The 20,926-nt window shown below is 42.3% G+C and overlaps 1 long non-coding RNA gene across 8 annotated transcripts in view; it reads left to right on the top strand.

Annotated features, from left to right (window-relative positions):
• LOC104691301 overlaps positions 1-20,926 on the top strand; it is an 86,702-nt gene that overhangs the window by 39,592 nt on the left and 26,184 nt on the right. For 5 of the 8 annotated variants that reach the window (XR_005604710.1, XR_005604713.1, XR_005604712.1 and 2 more), the window contains 2 exons: positions 11,111-11,212; positions 12,790-12,879. This is a non-coding gene — a long non-coding RNA (uncharacterized LOC104691301). The remainder of the gene's footprint in view (positions 1-11,110; positions 11,213-12,789; positions 12,880-20,926) is intronic. The other 3 variants (XR_005604714.1, XR_005604715.1, XR_005604711.1) reach the window with 3 other exon arrangements.

Raw genomic sequence — 20,926 nt, 5'->3', positions numbered from 1 at the left:
GGGCCTGTAACTCCCTCACTGGGATTTGCCTGATCTGCTGTCTATTCCACGTGACTATTAAACACCAAAGTAAAGGAAAAAAAAACCCAAATCTGTCTAAATTCCCATGCAAACCTGCTGGAAGGCTGGCCTGTGTGTTACAGTTACCTGATAACCCTTAAACTGCTGTGGCTGCAGCTCCGTGCTGCTGTTGGTGCCAGTGCACGTGTCCAAGGCCACACTCTGAAATCCTGTGGTTTCTCCTCAACCTTCTCCTTCCCTGTTTTGGTGCTGTGGCTGTGGGGAGGTGGTCCCAGGGGTTTGGTAGAAGGAGCAGGAGGCTGGAGGTGCAGCAGGAGCTGCCCACGCTCCCTGGAGTGCCCAGCACCATGTGTGAGCATCGGCGGAGGAGAGGGAACATCTTGTACCTATCTTGTGTCAGCGAGCTGAGAACAGGCAAGGAACATGTCTGATAATGTGTTTCACATTGAAATAATTAAAGAGAATTGTTGCTGGAGGGAAATGTGCCTTTAAAAATTAACCCTGACATCTCTCCGACAATTTGGCGTGTTACAAGAGATCCTTTTTTCCTTTCTTTTTTTTTTTTCCTTCTTTAGTTTTACTAAACTTGATATGCATTTTTCAGCACTTTGGAAAATGCAGAGCCTTTGAAAACTTCCCTGTACGAATAGTCTCTACTTACATGAGCAGCCCCATCTATTTTCCACTGAACTACTCGTAGGACTGATGTTTAAAGGAACGGGGCTGAAGTAAATGACATGTTCTGCAATGCCCCGGAGTCTCTGCTAGTTATTATTGTTTGAATCTCTGTCTTGATTGCATATATTGCAGTCTTCTATCACACAGAGAGCTAGTTTTGAAATCTGAATGTTGTTCCTTGTATAACCATCGAGCAGCTTGCTTTATTATTTCTTCTTACGCTGAAAAAAAATCCTTGGAAATTGAAAGTAGTCATTTCCATAAAGCACTCAAAGTTTAAAAATGTTCTTTTTGAAGGTGCTGGAATATTTGAAAACAAATGTTAATGTCTGTAAATGCAGTATTACATTTTTTTTTTTTTAATTCAAGCTGCGGCAACACCAATTACGTTCACGCTTTTGTCATCTGCAGAAAGTTAAATATACAGCCAGGTATCGGTGATTGGGAAGTTTGGCTTCACTATATCATGGCTATAAAAGTTATTTACTGGTTGAAGAATTGTGCAACTTTTTATTGGGGTGAATTTCTGCATTTTCAGTTCTCTGTTTGATCATAATTTGTTAGTCTAGGGGTAGGAAAGGTTGGGTTTCCCTCCCTTTGTTTGTTTACTAATTTGAAGCTGCATTTCCAGTCTGGACAAGGGCACAGGACTGGTGAGGATGCTCAGGCTGCTTTTCCTCTCTGATATGGCCGGAGTGCTTTGGACCATGTGTGTTTTCCAGGCTTTTTCACTGTGCTGGTCACCAGGAGGAACCTGAGGGTGTTATTCCAGACCTGATGGCTGGAATTCTGCAATTCCCTGGCCTGAGGAATGGCTGAGGTGCTGCTGAGGCATTCCTGGCTTTCAAATCTGCAACTGAGAAAACGGACATTCAAATTGTCCTTCAGACGCTGGCAAGTCTTTTTTTGTTTTAATTTTTTTCTTTCTTTATTTTTTATTTCTTTTGAATAATTTGTGACCCAATGGGAGGCAAACACAGTGCAATGTGCAGGAGCAGGAACACACTTCAAATTTACATCTGCAGTTTCCAGGCTGCAGGGAAGATTCCTGGGTGACACTCTCTGTCCTGGAGTTTACACTGAGAGAGAATTACCTTGCAGGAGCCAAACCCTCCTACATTTCTTAGTCAAGGAGAAGAGATTCAGCCTCATATTTCCTTGTCCCTTGAACTTGTAACAATTTGGTGATCTTGGGCACAATCCTTCAAGACGCTGAGTATCCCTGTGGGCACTTAATCAGGACAGCTGATGGCTTGTGATGCTTCCTACGACTGGGTGCTTCCTTAGTTAAATTTAAAACACAAAACACTTTAAAATGCTCCTTAAAAACATTTTTCTTGGTTTTGGAATGATTTTTACGCTTTTTATAAAACCAGCAGCTGAAGAGGTATCTGTTAGCTGCTAGGTTTGTGTTATAAGCCTGGCTGTACACAATATTGCTGGGATGTACTTTTTGACTATTAAAGGCTCATTAAAAAAATTAAAGTCCCCACAATTTACAATATTTTCCATTGAAATAGCATGTTAACACATTTCTTTAATCAGTGTGTAACTGTCAAGGGAAAGAACAATTCATCTAGTATATGCATACATTAGGAAAAAAAATTATCAGATTTAATTTTATTTGTTTTATATTCAGGGCTTTTTTGAAGGAATTCCTGCAGGGAAATGGTTAATCTATTTTTAACTAAAGCTTACTTTTGTAATCTATCCAGTGCTTAGAGTTCTGTCATTGATCTATGATTTATGTGATTTAAACCACCTCTTGGCTGTAACATTGGTTTCTATCCAAGATGCTGAGCTGAATACTAATTACGAGATCAAATTTATGCTGTTGGGCTAAGCAGCTGAAGGAGCTTTCCATGCAGGACTCCCTTAAACCACGCCACCGTTGAGCATTAGTGGAATATTTGGTGAGGGGGATGGGGGAAAAAGCTGGAAAAGGGAAAAAAAATACAGCAGGAAAGCTGAAGTGTCCTTTGAAAGCTTTATTTTTAGTTCTCTTGAATGAGTGCACAGTGCTGGATGCAGAAATTCAGTGTGTGAATATGCACATGGGGCTGTTTTTCCAGCAGAATCTCACTAATTCCCCCTAACGACTGGGAAACCCACTGAGAAAAGCCAAATGGCACCAGCGAGCAAACAAATAAATATGATTGAGGAGATTTTATTCCAAGATGTATTTTATGCCTTTATTTTGACAAGTATCACGTTGTCAAAATGATTTATGGTTTTTCAGAGCATACCAGTAAATGCACTGTAGGATGGGTCCTTACAGGAAGAAAGTCTGGGGAACAATAGCTTTGCTTTGCCTCTCCTTAAAGCATTTTTGCTGAGAAATCAGCCAAGAGCACCAATTTGATAGGAAACATAGGTTTTCTTCAGTAAGAATGAGTAACAATTCCATTCTCCTGCATCAGCTTTGCAGAGGATGTTGGGACAGCAGCAATTTTCTTGGGGGGAAAGAGAGTCACAGCCTGTTCCAACAGCTCAGAATCCAAACCCCAGTCTGAACAAAAATGAAATTTTCTATTGGAATTTTATTGATTATAATGACTTTTGAGAGGAAACATGTTCCAATGCACCATTTGACTCTCATCTCTGTCAGTATAATGTTGAGGTGTTTCATTTTGATAGTGCTGAAATATTTTAGTTTGTTTAGGCTTCTTTAATTTTGGTTTGTTTATTAATTTATTTATTTATACTGTACTTTCCTGTTTCCCAGTTCTTTGCCTTATATTTTGTTCCAATTGGGCAACTGGAACATCTTCAGCCTCCCACTGCACCTCATTAAAATGGAACATTTCCATAAAATGCTTTCTCAAACTCAACTTTGCCGGAATCTTTTTAGGAACTTTTCAGAGGTCTTTTAAGAAACTTTTATGTTCTGCACTTGGGAAAATACTGGGATTTCTCACAGAATTCCAGACTGTGACCATTTCTCCTGCTTTTTTAGCTGGGGAGTGGCTTGTTCTGCCCTCAGGGTTTGGGAAATGCCGTCTTGGCCAATGGATCAATGTGTGGGGGGTGTCCTCAGACACAGAGCAGGAGAAGGAATCGGATCCTCTGCTGTTTTCCCTGTGATATCCGTGTTGCCACCAGTGAGGATCATTGTCTGGAGCCCCATTTGGGGGGCTGTGTGTCCCCTCCCCTGGCAGGGGTTCCTGGAGCCAGCAGGTCTTCCTGCTCTGGCTGTAGGAGGCCCTTTAGTGGGGAATTAGTTTCCTTTTATCCTTATTCTTGCTCTCTTTAAAAACAAAACCCAAAGCAAATAAAAAACCAGAAACAGAAATAAAGCAAACAGAAAACCTTGAAGAAGTTTTTTCCAAGGGCAGTTTTAGACTAACAACCTCTGGCTGTGTATCTATTGCTCATGATCTTCTTCATTTATTATTTCTCCCCTTTCTAATGTGGAGAAACTCATATTCAGTGAGATCCTTTTGCCTTTTCAAAATTCTATTATTTATAGTCCACTTGATGTCATGCTTGCTTTTAATGTGCATTGTTATAAACAATTACAATGGAAATAATCCACATTGTGCACATTTGGGGAAAAGCTTTTGAATATCCACATGTACACGTGATGCTGCAGCAGGATGTGCTTGGGGACAGTGTCAATGAGAGGTGCCACAGTTCATGATCCCATTTGTGTATTTTGTTGTCCTGTGATGCCATCATTACCTGCCCTCTCTATACCTACAGTAGATTCATCCCTAAACGCTGCCAGTCTTAAACGCAATGAATTTCCTTGCAGGCTTCAGTCTGCAAAAGGGACATTATTAAAATTCCTGGATGAGCCCAGGGACGCTGGAGGACCCCCAGGTTGTGCCTGTGATTGCAGTCAGGTCACTTTGCCAGCTGGCTGGAACCACTGGATATGAGACATTCCCTCACTGCTTCTGCAGGGAAATAATTTGCACTCTCGGTGATGTTGTTGATCTTGAATGATCTGAGGTAAAACAACAGAAGTGAGGATGGGTCTGGAGTTAATTGCTGTCGTGGTCTGAGGGACTTCAAAGGGATGATTTTACCAGAAGCCTCATTAAATGGGTTGGATATTTTACTGTGCTGAACAGGTGGCTGGAGTGCTCCAAGGGGAAGTGTTTGAAGATGGGAAGCACCTCTGGGACTCTCCGTGCCCATGGAACCCAGGGCAGGGAGGAGCTCCAACTCCAGAGACTCCCAAGGTGGGCCAAGGGCTGGACATGAGTCAGGGAAGGCATTTGGGAGCCACAGACCCCAGGCCACCCCAGTGTGGTTCCCATCCTGAGCAGGAGCTGTTTCTTTGGAGCCTTGGCTTGTGGGACTGATGCTGTGGAAGGCACATGGGACTTGTGTGGCCTTGGGATGGTGGCTGTACCCATGGTCAGGACTCTGGATGCCATGGCAGCCTTTCTTCCCTCATCAGGCCTTGCCCTGATCTACGCCTGCCTCTTACACAGATTTGACAGAGCATAAACTCACTGAGGAACAGAGAAATCCTCTGTAAAATAGAATAAAGTAACATTCTAGAGGAAAGATATGCAATGTTTTGAATACGTATACATAGATACACGTATATATATACACACATTAAATATTTGTTCTGTTTTTCTTTTCTTTCTCTGCAGCAGAACTGCTAAATTAGCAATTATGGTTTTGGCAGTGACCTGAGGGGATTTCAACTGAAAGTTCAGAAACTAAAGTTGTAGTGATTTAACAGATCCGTGCGCTTACACCTGGGTATCTAGATGGGATTTATGCCTGATAGATAAGCAGGTATTTTGTAATCTTCATATATATATCAAGAGAATTTATTTCCTCAATCATCATAGAGTCATGGAACGGTTTGGGTTGAAAGGGACCTCAAAGACCTTCTTGTTCCATCCCCTGCCATAGGCAGGGACACCTTCCACCATCCCAGGTTGATCCAAGCCCCATCCAACCTGGCCTTGGACGCTTCCAGGGATCCAGGGGCAGCCACAGCTTCTCTGGGCAAGGGAATAATGACAAGGAAAATTCAGATTTTCTCTATCTCTACTTCCATAGGGATGCTCCCTAATCCCACAGATGCAAAATTGAAAAGTAAAAGGTTTGAGCTCAACTCAGGCTGCTGAACATTCAAGATGAGAAAAACCCACCACACAAATCAGTTTTTTGCCCTTGGGAATCCATTTATCAGAAGCACCCAAAAAATGCTTCTCCTTAAGTTTAAATTCCAGCTAACAAACACCAGAGAAATCCAAACCACATCAGGCATTTGGGATGCCCTTCTTAAGGAAGCAGCAGCGCTGGAAGAGCTGAAGTACCTTTAAAGCACGTCTGGGTTTTCATGGAAAATGGATATAAGTTCAGAGATAATTTATAAAAGAGCATAGGAGCTCTGTAGTTTCTGCAAACCAGTGGAAATTAATAAAACCCAAGGCTGGCTATTAGATAAACCCGAGCAGACAAAGTGTGAGTAACTACCCGTAGAGGGGCTGACATGATGAATGATGATGGATCCAAACCCATCTGAAGTTCTTTAGGAATAATAGCAGCATAAAGTCATTTCTATGGGGTACCTAAACGTGCCTGAAACAACAGTGTATTGACAGTCGCATATTGTGCTAAGAATGACAAGTATTTATGATTGGAAAGTGTCTGGGCTGGGATTATCAGTTTTTGTAAACCTTATCTGGCTTCTTTAATCTTTGATTTAAAGACCCATCCAGAGATTAAAAAAAGAGGGCTGATTCCTAGAGTTGTCCTGCAGAGATAGTAACTACCCCCTCACCTCATGACAATCAGCAGTGCCTGGTACCACACAGGTGTTTTCCTTCTGGAGGAGTGAATGTTTTCCTTGGGGAACAGCTGGGGAGAGGCACCTGTGTAGCAGGAAGGAGGGTGAGCAACAGCTCAGCTCAATTAAATTAATCTCAGCTCAACTAAACTCCTTCCTAGGACTGGGAAAGAAAAATCCTCCTGTGTGGTGCCAGTTGTGTCTAGTGAGTTTTATATTAATGCAATTGCAAATGTTGTTGAGTTTGCTGTTTGGGGGTCTTTTAAGTGTTTTTTTTAAATTTATGGTCACAGTAGTTGGGGTTAAATGTGGCAGCTGAAGAAAAACAATGGGTGTAAATGCAGAGAATGGACAGAAATGTGTGTAAGCACGAGGGGCATGCAGTGGAGTTCTAGAATTAAAATGCCTCTTGTGCAGAACTGCTGCCTTCCAGTTGTCTTTGTGCCTCTGGGGTGTTGTTGTCCTGTTCAAATGAGAGTGAGAGATTTTGATGTCAGGTTTCTCTGAGAGTACGACAAACACAACCTGCATTTGTCTCAGGTTTAGAAGGAGAGAAAGCCTTGTGCCATGCACAGATTGATTTCCAAAACCTGAGGGTTTCCCATTCTCCCTAACCTTGGCTAACACATTGCAGCAATGTGTTCTTTGAGCGTGTTGATTCTCTTAGGTCTGTAAGAGCCTTTGAGACAGAGCTAATTTTTTCAGCGTTGACTGTGGAGATTTGTGACTTCAGATGTGAATGTCCCTTTCTCAACCCTGCTCCAGTGACCCACTGCACAGCAAGTGTCTCACATTATAAAGTGCTTATTCACAGAGGGCTCTGACCAAGGCTATCTGGAGGGTGGGAGATGCTTTCCTGGCAATGGGATGTGAACATCGTGGGGCAGATCTTCAGCCGGGATAAAAGTCCTGCTCGGTCTCTGCAGCTCAAAGGACGTCTGTTAATTCATGTGGAAAATTCGCGACCCCGGAGAGATCACAAAGTTCAGTGTCCTTGAGCGAGTGCCACACTTTGCAGTCAAGATCAAAATGTCTTTCTCCCTCGAATTCCCTTGAATTTTGATTTTTCTAGAAGTTCTTTAAATTGTTTTATACTGAAACCTATGGTATTATCGAAGAAAACTTTGAGGAAGGCTCTGTGTGTTCTTCCCTTTCTCTTTTATTAAGTTATTGAATTTCCACACTGGTAGGAATACGGAGCCCTGAAATCTCACCTGGATCCTTTGCTCATAGTCTGTGCAGATGTTGAGCTCTGGTGTGGCCATTATCACCATAGCAACCATCCAGGACTTTATTTGGTTATCCTTGAAGAGCCTCAATCTTTGATTTCCAGTTTAATTACATCAAGAATTTGAGGAACGTCTCTTAGCTGGAGGATTTTGGAGGGCAGACCGGGAGCTGGTTTGCTGCCAGGGATGTGTTCTGGGCACTTTTCTCTTGTGTTTTGGTGGAGTATTGAGAGGTGGGATTGCCTTGTGCTGGAGCAAATCCCCTGAGCAGAGGATTTGCAGGCTCCTTGGCATCGGTGCAGTGCAGCCAAGCAGACTTCAGGCAGTGCAGCTTTCCTCCTCTCCTTTGGAGAGCAGCAAGGTACTTGGAAAAATGAATCATCTCCTGGCACAAAATCTTTCCTCCCTTTCTGCAGGAGTTTTTGTCTTCTCCTTGGGGCATCAGACTGCTGATGGTTGTGCTTGTTCACCTCTCAAGACACAGGTCATTTGACTTGAATTCAAGCCAACTATCCCACGAGGGTGATGTGCTGTTGAGAGGAGCATCACCCTGGGGACAGAAGGGACCATCAGCGTCACTTCACACACCTGGCTACATAGGAGTTGGGGAGAGGTGTAGGAAGCTTTTGCTATTGTCCCCAAATGCCTGTTTTCAGCCAGGGAATGAGCCCTTTGTCCATCATTCAGATGTGTCAGAGGATCTTTTTCTTCCTTTTCAATCCCTGGTCCGTGCTGGAGGTGATGATGGATGTGGAGTGCAGTCCCGTGAGGGTACCCTGTCATTAACACCAGGGTTCCTTCCCCCTTGATCCAGCCACCAGGACCTGAGTGCAGCTGTGTTTCACAGCCCTGCCATGTTTGATGGAACCTGTTATTTGTGTGTGATTCTTTCCTCATTTATTTCTTTATTTTTAATATATTGCACAAATGCATGCAAACACATCTCAGAGACCTCCCCCCCTCCCCATCAGCTTCTCATCACAGCTTCTGCTGGAAGTCAGGCAAAGTTATCTTTACTACTGTGAATTTTATCAACTTGAAATGTAAACAATTAAAAAGAAGTGGTTTCAGGCAGCAAGGTGGCCCTTGAGTGCTGCAGTCAAGTGTTGCATTTATGCACTGAACTTTCAATATTTTTTTTCACATTATTTTCTTGCACTCATTGCTTTATGTGAGGCCATGGAGCAGATGAAATGAACCCTTGGGAGGGAATGTGGAAGCTGTTGGTGTACAAAATGCTGTCAAATGGACAGAGGTTTATTATTTCCCTGCCCAGCCCTTCCAATCTTTTTGGTTAATAATGATTTGCCTTATTACATAGCAATCACAGAAATGATTGAAATGGCAGAAAAGCTGAAGTTTGAAAATCTGAGTACTCAGTGTGGGAGAAAACTTTGCTCTTGAGAAGGTCTGTCACCTTCCCTTTGACTTACAAAGGGTTTCTCTACAGAGATCAGTGTTGGAAAGGTGCTGGGAGCATGGCACAGTCCTGAGAGGCATTTTAGATAAATCCAAGTTTATTGATAAAAAGATTTGTGAGTGGCTGTTCAAGAGCAATCTACTGCTCTCTGAAGGAGAGAACCTGCTCTCTGCTCTTCACAGGTGGGAGGTTCTGGCTGGGGTGAGACCCAGTCTCTGGTGTGCTCCTCACTGGTGCAGTGGTGATTCCCCCCATGGTCCTGGGGGTGACAGGGGACACCTGTGCCAGCTGTGCTGCCCCTGCCTCCCCACCAAGTCCCTGGTCTGGACTGGGTCAAGAACCTGAAAGCCAAGACCTGTTCCTAGCAGCAAATCCATCAAATATAAACCCTGTACTTATTTGAGAGCCATTCTGTTATTAACAGAGGGACTTGATGGTCTTGGAGATCTTTTCCAATATAAGTGGTTCTGTGATTAGCAGCATTCTTAGAGCAATTTTAGCACATAATTCCCTGTTCCCAAAGGTGACCCCAGAGCAGGTGATCCCTGCGGCAATGCTCTCCAGGTCCTTCTCCTTTTCCCAGCAAGAAGTTTTAACTCCAAGCTGATGCCAACCCTGCTGCCTCTGCCAGTTCACTTTGTGTGATGCATTTCCTAATTTGTGCTATTTTGACCTTCTCCAGCAGAAGGTGTGGTAGTCCTTCAGTGAAGGGCTGTGGAAGTGCCCTCGGGTCCCTCTCCCTCAACCAGTGAGTGCCCTGCTTGAAATGCTTCCTTTCCTGTTGCCTAAAATTCAGGATTGCTTTGCTCTGTGCAGCCACATCCCCCGGCCAGCCAGCAGAGCTCCTTGCAGCCAGCAGGCTCTTCTGGAGACTCAGGCTTCCTGGATTCCATTAACATTTTGTTAATGAAATAGTGCTTTGTCAAAGAGTCTTGAAAACTTAAAAGGGTATTTAAGCTTCTTCCATGAGTCAATACCATGTAATGTCAACATTACCACGAAGGGATAATTCAGAGATGTCACACAAAGCTTGTGTTATGCCATTTGCAGTCTGGCAAAACAGCTCAGCATTTATGTTGTTTAATCCATCTCCAGAAATCTTTTGTTCTGAAAAAGTTTGAGATCAATCTTGTCAGTATTTACTGACACAAAGCTGATGTAAGTCACTGTGCTCCTATTGACTTCATCTGAGTTGTAACGATTTACCCCAGGCTCGAATTAAGCCCAAATTAGGCATATGAAGAACTCAATACCAAAACTTTTAAGGAAGATGGAACTGAATGGCACAGGTCTTGGAAATGAGAATGTGGATGGAAGTAGAGTGAAGCAAACAGTTTGCAATAACCTGGGACAGTACAGATACAATTTGAAGAGACTTAAAGAAAGATAACCTTATCTAAAGCTATGCACTGATGAAATACTGCATTTCCCTGGCTAGAAGGAAAGAGGAAATACAGAACTGGAGTTCAGATCTGAGTGCTGCCAGTGAGACTGGGGGCGTGGGGACTGAATTCCACAATGCACGTGGCTGCAGTGTCCTGGGCTTATGGTGCTGTCACAGCAATTCTGGTCAAGGTACACAAAAGCTTTCTTCCATTTCTCCTCTCTTTCTTTTTTTAGCAATTCTGTAATCATACCCACCACAAAAGGAATTTGTTTCATCCTCCTGGACACTGCAGTGATGCTGTTTGTTGTACTTTTGTACTTTTTAATCCTTTTCCATTAAAACTCTCTCTAATTGATGTATTTGAATACAGTGAGCGGTGGCCTCAGCTTGCTTTGAAGAAAATAGACTGCCTTACTTCCTCCTTGGCTGAATCCAAAATGCTTTCCTGTGATTATTTCTTGGCTGTGTTAAATCTATTTCCCTTTCAGACTCCACAGATATATGGGGTCAACCCTGCAATATCTGAAGTGATGCGAAGTTCTTTAAAACTTCATATATTTTGGTGGCAAAGGTTTAGCATTTCATTCACATGCAGGATTTTTGTTTCCAACCAGGCATTGTGGAAGCAGACAGCATCCCAGACCTGTGGAGGAGCTCAGCAGGGGGAGAAAATATTCCCAATGTCGTGTTGCTGCTGGTGGCTCAGGTATGCCAAGGTAATTTGCAGGTTTTTTGGGAGTAAGGGATACTTTCTGGCTTGATTGCACACAGCAGGAAGAAAAATAGCGTGAGGCTCTTCATTTGTACTTTTATGCTATTTTACAACCCAGGAAACATTTGGGGCATAAATGGATTGCTCTTGCAGCCTCCTTGCTCCAGGTGAGGTCAGAGCAAGAGCAACAGGAGTGAGGACAAAACACGGACAAAAGGAATCATGTTGCAAAAGCAGGGTTGGAAACCCTCTGAGAGCAGGTTTGAGCACAGTGTGTGTTCCTTACAGTGTGAAGAGGCCTCAAAATGCTCTTCTGGAGAGATGCCTTGTCCAAACTGGGCTGTAGCTGTGTATGTGCAGCTCGAGCATAATTTGGCAATTAAATTAAATTTTAGCATTATCTCACAGATCTCAGTAAACTTGATCAGGTGCTTTTAAGGAGTAATGCATTTGCTAAGTAGAAAAATGTGAAAAAATCCCACAAATGTTACATAAGAAGAGGAATCAGACATAAAGTTTATGATCCATCTTGGCCTGCTGTTATAACCCAAATGTGGAGGGAGCACAGTGAACCTGAAACATCACAGTCAGCACTGCAGCAAAATGAAGCATGGCAATGGAGGGGATATTTAAATTGAGGTTAAAAGAAAAACAAACCCAGGGACTTCTAATAAAAAGAAAAAATTGATATGGGGAGTAATGCAAGTGTATCTGTGAAGTGCCATTCAGGCACAGACTGTCCCAAAGGCTTTACAGCTTTTAATAAAAATACAATGTGAATAAGAGGAGGCTGAGAAAGTAGTGCAGGATGATGTGCATTTTAATCTAGTATTTAAAAAAAGAGAAAAAAGGTCCTTGGAGACAACAGAAACTGAAGAACTGTTACAGGTGGGAGAAACTGTACAGAGGTGGGATTCGTGTCTGGGGTGTGGATGTTGGAAGGAGGAGGAATGTGGCCACATCAGGTGTGTGATGGGAGCAGGGAGAGAGACCCTGCTAACTCAGTGCAATGGGATTAAATCCCAGAGATGCCACTGGCCTCTCCCAGTAGCAAAGAGGAGATTCCCTTGCAGATGCAGAGCTACTACATCTCATAAAACGAGGTGTTACAATGACTTAATCGAAATAGTTTTTAGAAGTATCAAGTGTCTGTTACAAAGACTCCACAGACAATCTGTAAAACCATTATGCTTCTGTTTCTTTACAAATCCTTTTCTGATTTTCTCAACCTCATCAATGATATTAAACATCTGTACCTGAACCTGCATGTCCCCTCGTCTCAGTTCTCCGTGTCTAAATTTCAGACAACAGAGTTTTCTTCTGTACTTTTCTATATTTCCTGTGCAAGTGGTAAATTCTGGGGCAAGCAGCTCTGAATTACTCTGTGTTTAGACAGTGCCCATCCAAGCAGAGCCCTTATCTTATCTGGGGGCTTCCAGGTCTGACCACAGAACAGGTACTTTCTGAACCAAGCAAAATATTTCCTCCCTATGGCATTAAATTGGGTAATTGAAAGAAATCAGTGTTTTTGCTGCTCCATCCTGTGCTGAACAAGTGTTTATTGTAGTTTCCTTGTTTCAGGCAGTTTGAACAGAGGTCTGTGGTGGTCCAGCTTGTTGGAAACTTTTGTGCTCAAACCAGGAGGATGCTACAGCTGGAGCTAATACATGAGTAAGTTTTCTGGAGGCCATTATGTCTCCCGGGGTTTTGAGGTTTTCTCTAAAGGAGACATTGCTCTGTGTGTGAGGGAGTGAGAAAGAGCATCGCCTCAAGGGTTTCAGTTATCACACTGTCTAAATATCCCTTATTTTTAGTTAGAGTCTTCTGAATATGAGATCCCACTTACAGGTAGGTGAAGTGACCTCTTTGGGTTTGAATCTGCTCCTCTCTGGCGGATGCAAAGCTGCAGCTTTGAACAGGAGCCCCCTCCTGCTCTGTGCAAAGCTCTTTGAATTGCCCCTGATAGGCTTCTAAGGCTCCCCGGTTGCAAGTGAGGCACTTTGAAGATGAATACCCAGAATGAGGGAAACATGAAACAAAACTGACTCCCTTATGTCAGAGTGAGCAGCAGATTCCTCAAAGACCTGCAGCACAATGGTGTTCTTTGGTGGGTGAGAGGAAATAGCCTGTGGTTCACCAGCTCATCAGAGCAGAGTAAAATTGCACAGGGTTGTGCTTTGGGTGGTAGAGCAGCAAAAGAAAGGTTTTGGGGGGCTCCACAATATTCAAGTCTGGCAAAACTTGTTTCAGGTTGGCTTCATTGGGTCTCACTTGATGAAGGGAAATTTATTATTATTAATTTTTCTTCCCCCAGAAGTTTGCTGTGTGTTCAAGGTGACAGATGTGCCACATCTTCTTGAGGGGGAATATTTTCCTTTGTCTCCATGAAAATCCTCATCCCAGCTCCTTAAACTCTCAGGATCCACCATAGTTTTCTGGTACATTTTGGTGGTGACCACCCACAGTCCTGGGAGCTGAAGGGCCCTTGGGGGGGTGGCACAGCTGTAGGAAGTTTTTTGTTATTCGCCTTATTCCAAATATTACTGTGACAGTTGGCATGAAAATATCCATTAGTGTCTTTTTTAAACCTGATGGATCAGTTCTTCTGGCCCCAGTGCGCGATCCAAAAGTTTTCATTAGCATCAGATGGATGAACCCATCTCTTTGAGCAGTTAATGGACTTGTGATGCAAAAAAATGGAACTGGTATCTCAGGAGAGACTGGGTGTGGGAACAGAAGGGAGGGGAACAGGAAAACAGATTAAAAACCACCAAGAGAGATTTGTTAATAGTGGTTGGAGATATTCTTCTCACCTGTTCCGGGTGACTGTTCAAATGCAGATGTGCAAACTCCTCTAAAGTAAATGAGGAAAAGCAGAACGCTTTGGGTCATAATTCTTTTCCATATGTGATAGATCCCACTTCCTTCCAATCAATTAATTGCATCCTAAAAACATCTATTTCTCACCATTGACTTTAAAGGGATTTTAGATGAGTGGCTCAGATATAGCTGTCTACACAGTAAGTGATTAAAGTTGGGTTAGATGAGCTGGCAGACTACACGGGGTTTTTTTCTTCCTTCATGCCAACCCTAAATCAAAAGGCATCTCATCAGAGTATTATAAAATACAGCCTTCAGAGGGAGAGTCTTCTACTTCCATATTCTGGCATCTGAAGGGAGGAGGGAGACTCCCATCAATTTAGAGAGAGGTAAAGATTTCATCTCCCTCTAGAAATCATGGCCATAATGGGAAATTCAGACATTTATGAGACCTGCTTAGCCAAGGCAGAGCTGAGCATGTGGATGTTTCTGTTTGTCTTTGTAGTGTTGCAGCAAAAGCAGGATGAGAGATTATTTTTAGGGGTTATTTTTGATCTTTTCCCCCCCCCTCTTTGATTAAGTTAATAGCCCAACTTGTACCTGGGGAGGGGCAGACACAGTCCATGTGACCTCATAAAATAAAACCTCTTATGAGCCCTCTCCCTGTGACAGCAAAATGGGGATAAACTGGGAAATAGGGCTGAATGCAGGTGTTTATTGATTGGGAACCTCCCAAAGAAGCATTTACCAATTCACCAGAGAGGAGTTCTCACAAAAACCTCTTGCAAGCTGTGCCTCGTTTATGTTTGAATTTTAAAACCAGGTAAGGTTGTAAGAGAGATGAGCAAGTTACTGGCAACTGGTGAATATTTCCCTTGGATTTCAAAATTTGGCAAACCTTGAATATACTATAAATACCTCTTACATGCCATAAATATCCATATATTTTAAGGCAATGTGAATTCCAAGGACAAGAGAAAGCAGAGCAAGAACTGACTTAGTTTTAAATCAGAACGGGAAGCGCATTTGTTTCCTCTAAATGTTAATTTCTCAACATAATGGGTAAAGTATCAAATTATTATTTAAACCTACAAATAAAGTGCAGGTCCCTTTTCTCATCTCTAAGTAATGTTCTCCTGCCAAAGGATAGGCATGGCTGTATTTTTTCCTAATGGAATCTGCATATTTTTGCCCTGATAGTCCACTGCCGAATATTGATGGTGCAATAATTGGCTCTTTATTGGTATATTGTGTTTTCTTGGAGATTTTTCGACTTCCTGCAGTAAATCCTTTTCGAGTTTTACTCCTTTTATGGTTTGGTGTTTACAAAAGTTGATAATTCTGCTGGAACTGCAGGACTGTGAATAAGACTCAGGATTTTGATTTGTTATATGTCATGTATGGGTAGCTGGTATCTCTCCTTTTATCTTTTTTAGTAGAAATATCTCAGTTGTTGCTGTCTATATTTAGCAGGAGACCTCAATCTCTCTCCTCTATCTGTTTTCTCCTATTTGTCCCTGGCTTGAAGGGTTGGTGGCACTCGGTGGTGGATAAATGCAAGGAAATCTAATAATGCCTTTCTAATATACCCATTTATCTGCTATCATATTTTATTTTAACTCTTCATGCAACTGTGCAATCATTGCTCCGTTGCTATAATTGGATTTCAAAGCATATTTGTGCCATTTAATTACATCTATAGCTTCTCTATAAGCGTATTCAGAGTAATTAGTAATCTTCTACTTTTTAGTGGAATTATATTTTATATCAACTGTGCTCATTTTTCTCTTCAAATTCTTCAACACATTTGCACCAGTTTTGCTTTTTGCACTGGAATTTCTGGCATAAATAATCATTAAGGTTTTTTTTTTTTTTTCTCTCCCCACTGTGAATGTGAACAGAGCCTAATCCAGCTTTCACTGGAGTCAATGGTAATCTTTTCATTTCCTTCAGTGAAAACTGGATCAAGTTAATAGATTGCAAATTGCATTCAAGGCAAAGTCACATCTTATCATAGAAATAGTTGTGTAGCAGCTCCTGGGGTATTGATGGAAGGTGCAAAATTGATTGTTTCCATTTTTTCTTACTGGATATTTTATAGATTCTCTTATCCAACTTTATTAATTTTTTAGCCCATAAGTTAGGACATTGCAAAAACATTTAAAAGATTCATTTTAACCTGATATTCATGACAAATTAAAAACTTTTCCTCTTGAAGAATTTTTTAAGTGGATCTAGAACTTTGCTTTCCAGATCCCAAGTTTATCTGTTCATCTCCACTAGGATGCTTGAAACTGGGCATTATTAAGTTTTAAAAATATTTTGTCTTCATTTTTAATTGCAAACCAAATATTTCACAATTTTTTTTTTTTTGTCAGATCTCTCATTTCAGAGCTGTGTCAGTTCACGGACAGAATTAGTCCTCTTGCTGCTGAATATGAAAACCTGCAAGCACTTCCCTCTAAAAGTGTAATTCCAGCAAATTACATTCCCAAGTAGGCAGAAATTTATCATGTTCACTTTTTCCAACATGTCAATTTTGCCACTGTGGGGTGGTAACTATATGTACTGAGTAAGATCTTTATTTTTTTAAACAAAATTATTGCTACTGGCTCGTTGAGGAGTTATTTTTCTCTCCTGCACCGCTCCCGCTCTGTTGATTAGAGGTTTGTTGCTTTGGTAATGTGCTTCTCCTCCAGGCTGTTAATGATTACAGACACCTCTCTAACCTGTAATTTTGGGGGAAGGTTACTGACAAGGTGAGATGACAACAATTGTAATTGTTTTTATGGCTTAGAAATGTCCTTCATCTTTGCTGGCCACGTGTCAGGACTCAGGATTTAGAGTGAAAGTGGAGCTGATGCCCAGAATTAGAGACACTTTCTTGTGCTATTTATTCCCAAATTGTGCCATATTGTAAGGTTAGAAAGAACACTGTGAAAGACAGTAAACTGTTATTTAATTCTGAATGAAACATCAGTGCAAGTGGTGCCTATTCCATCCCCAGCAGAAGGTGACTTTGGGAGGTTGAGGATGGAGCCCCTTGGATCTCCAAGGAAAGGTGCTCATCCTGGTGTGATTTTAGAGCCTCAGGAACCTTTGTGAGCTGGAGCATCTTCAGTTTCAAAAGGCAGGATAACAATTATTTGTTCATCCACCCTCTTGATTGAAACGAGAGAAATTGAACTGTTTGCATTGGAGATTTTGTTATGTTTCCAGCATAGAGAAGAGTTGTTTATGAGCCTTAAAAGGAAAAAAACCCTTAACTACAATAATTTCATTACTAACCATTTGAATGGAGCAGCATGAGCACCCAGGCACCTGAAATTCCAACCTTAAATCCTGCAGTTCTTTGCATGTTGTGAGTAGGTGCCTCACCACTGATGGGAGCCACATTCCCACGTCACGGGGACACTCCTCATCAGAGGCTGGATTTTTCCAGTGGATGCCTATGAGCACTTTGCTCTGAAATTTTGTCAAAGAATGACTGGTGTTTTGTCACTTTAAAACCATGGAAACATCACAATGTTCTTTTAGAAATGACTCCAGGAATTAATTGCAAATGACTTATTAATGAAACAAATACTCAGCTGTCACTAGAACCAAACTCCACGATCCGCTTAATGATTATTTTTTGAGAAAACACTTTTGTGTTTGTTTGATCTGCCTCGTGCTAACAGCAGTAGGAAAAGAGAGAAGCATTTGGTGTCGGAGTGGAAACTTGAAACTGGAGAAAAGGAGAGGAAAAACATCAGCCAATGACTGGGATATAGGTGAGAAGGCCAAAGAAAGAGCAGATCCCTAACAATTGCATTGGAAAGCTGCTCCCCCAGGCAGGCCTGGTTGGGTAATAAAGGTTAAATCTGGGGACAAACAGGGGAATCTGGCAGGGAAGGGTTTCACAGTAACATTAATTCAGCCACATTCCGTGTCTTGAAAGTGAGCATGAAAGAATTTACCTCGTATGGGGTGAGTAAATGTTTGCAAACCGCAGAGAGACTCTCAAATCAATGTGAAATATCAGCTGTAGCTCTGCAAATGACAATAAAAATAAATGCTGCTAATTAGGGAGCGTGCATTCCTCACGGCTCTGGCATTGGTCTGGGATGCACGACCAACCTTCCCTGCCCAGAACTGTGTGCTGGACCCATGGACATTCCTGGGTGCCCATGGGCCACCCAAGGGAGATTTTTCCCCAGGCAGCTCGCTGAAGCCGTGCATTTTCCCAAGAGTTCCCCTTTGCAAGGGCCAGATATAAATAGGTAATAAAGCCTTTCCACGGCTGCTGTTTACAAGAGCAGGAACACGGGGCAGGACACAAGCGCAGCACATCCGCCCGCCTTGGGAACACATCTCAGGTGTCCTTCTGCTGGTGCTGCTAAATTATTTACCACTCAGCAAGCCTGTGCCTGCGTGAGATACTGAGAGGAGGGAATCTGAGGTGAAACCCCATCCGTTTACCCAGAGCTGACACTGGAATATTCATTATCACATTAAATCCAACCGCAGTGAAAATGAAGGCTTCCGTTGATTATGTGCTTGCATAAAAGGCTTCTTTGGTGGCAAGCCCGTGTGCCAGAGATCTGAATATAAAATCTAGTAAGTGGAAACCATTTTTTTTATGGTAAATGTGCCTCCTTGGAAGTTATGAGACTTGGCAGGTTTAAATTATGTTTTAAACCTGCGGTGGATTATGTGATTTTTCTAACTGGCCGCAAGCAATACGAGAGGAGCACACACCACCCCAATCCCAGCCACAGGCCTGAGCCAGGATTTCCAACGCAAATAAAAAAGAAATGCAGATTTTATATGCAGGAATGGTGCATATTTATGTCAGTGCAGTGTTGATTTGGCAAGGTTGGTGGGGAGGTCTCCCCTTTGCGAGTGCTCAGTCTGCACTCACCTGCCTTTCCCTGTCCCTCTTCATCCTGAGTTTGTGCTGGAGCAGAGCAAGAGCACAGCTCAGAGAGGGGTTTGAGGAGCTCATTGGATTTATGATTGTGGAAAAGTACAGGAAAATACATAAGATTAGCCAAAAAAGACATGAGGTTTTTTCTTATCCATCCATCCATGCTTGCTCCTTCCCTATCTTCCTCTTCCATCAGGGATTCCTGCTGAATTTAAAGACTCAATTAAATCATCTTCTCTGGGAGGCAGAAGAAAAATTAGAAATGCTGAGATGAAGCAGCACCACGTGAATGAAGGGCCATCTCTGGAGCAGGTTGTCCCACCAGGAAGCAGGAGGTCAGGATGTTCTGGGTCACTTAGGGCTGTAAATGAGCTCCCAGGAAAACTGGCACAGCAAGGGCTGGGTTTGGTGGCCGTGGGCATGTACAGGGATGTGAGAACAAAACCTATTTCTGTTGGTGCTGAGAACGAGGATTCGCCCACAATTAGTAATTTATTGAAAGGTGTGACTGATTGCATCAGCACAAATAATTTAAAAGTAGATTAAAAAAAAAAAAATCAACATTCTCCATCCCATAATACTTACAGAAGACTCTAATTTGGCAGACAACAGGTAAGAAACAAGATGATCAGAAACCAGATTGGCCTGGTCAAAGATGGAGATGGATAAATCTTGATTTGGAGTGTGGTTGCAATGAAACCATCGTCTTCCAGGAAATCCTGGGCTTTTTTCTGGGAATGCTGGAGATACTTTATGGCACATTCTTCCCTTTATGTCTCCTGTTTTCATCTGTAATTGGCAATGTATTTTGTAAGAGAGAATAAAACAAACATCCGGTAGATAGAAAAGCACCAAGAACCTTCAGCTTTGCCTAATCCCTGTAGACAGCAAAGAGAGAAACAAAATGATCTGTAACTATAATTGAGAGGCAAAAAAATCTATGTTTAATAAACATTTAAAGGAAGAATTACATGTGCCACAAATCCCCTTTTATATTGCACTTAAAATCTCCTTACCTGCCCTTTAGTTTTCATGGTTTTCCTTATCTTCAGTGTCACTTAATCGTATTTCAACAGGATTTGCTTCCTCGCTGCCCATCTGCTCTTCCTTTCTAGTGCAGCATTAATGCCACAATGCCATCCCAGTAGTTCCCTTCTATGACACTTTGATGTCAGACACCCGGGGATTCAGGTTTTTTTCATTCAGGTTCAAACAGAAAAGAAAAATACCTGTTTTGGGGGAGTGACAGATCCTGGTTTCAAATGGAAATGTCCAGAGCAGGGCAGGGGATGAAGGGGAGGCGAACACAGCTTGGATTCCTGTTGCTGTGGAATGTTGGGATCCAGTGGTGCTCTGTCCTGCTGCTGGCCATGGGGAGCTTCTCCTGGCCCTGGGGAGATGCACTGCTCTGCTTCAAGTCTGTGCTAACAAAGGGTCAGCCTCTGAGGATATTAACAAAATCAATTAATGAGTCCAGTGGGCAAGGCTGGGTTCACCCCTGGACACCCACCTGGCCTGTGTGGGCTGCCCAGTTGGATCTGCATTTGCTGAGTTAGAGGCATCACTTGGAGAGTCTTCATGTGGCTTCTTAATCCTAAAATAGCGTTAGATTAATAATCTTTGTATTTATATCTATATTTTATTTATTTGCAGCGTTAAGGAAGACTTTGTGTATTGTGTCTCACCAGTTTAGGAGCATAATGGTGTGGGAGGGTCCCCTGGAAAGGGGAGAATGTTTTTCTTTAGTGTTGACAGGAACTCTCCCAAAAGAGTCTGCAGTAAAAAGCTTTTAAAAAAAAATTATTTATATAAATCCTTTCTAATTGATCATGTAGTTGTGAATTAGTCCTTAGGTCACTCATGGGAGCAGGTGTGTGGTACAGCTGGGGATATTCTCTTCTATTCCACTGCCTTTGCTGGGCATTGAACTCTTATGATAATTCATAAAACCCCCTTTTTTAAAGCTATCCAATGTCTGCAGGGATCAAT

The sequence above is a fragment of the Corvus cornix genome, chromosome 4A, assembly GCF_000738735.6.
Source record: "Corvus cornix cornix isolate S_Up_H32 chromosome 4A, ASM73873v5, whole genome shotgun sequence".
In the NCBI taxonomy this organism is placed as follows: Eukaryota; Metazoa; Chordata; class Aves; order Passeriformes; family Corvidae; genus Corvus; species Corvus cornix.
The sequence above is the reverse complement of the archived record's forward strand: the minus strand, read 5'-3'. Positions and strand labels throughout refer to the sequence as shown.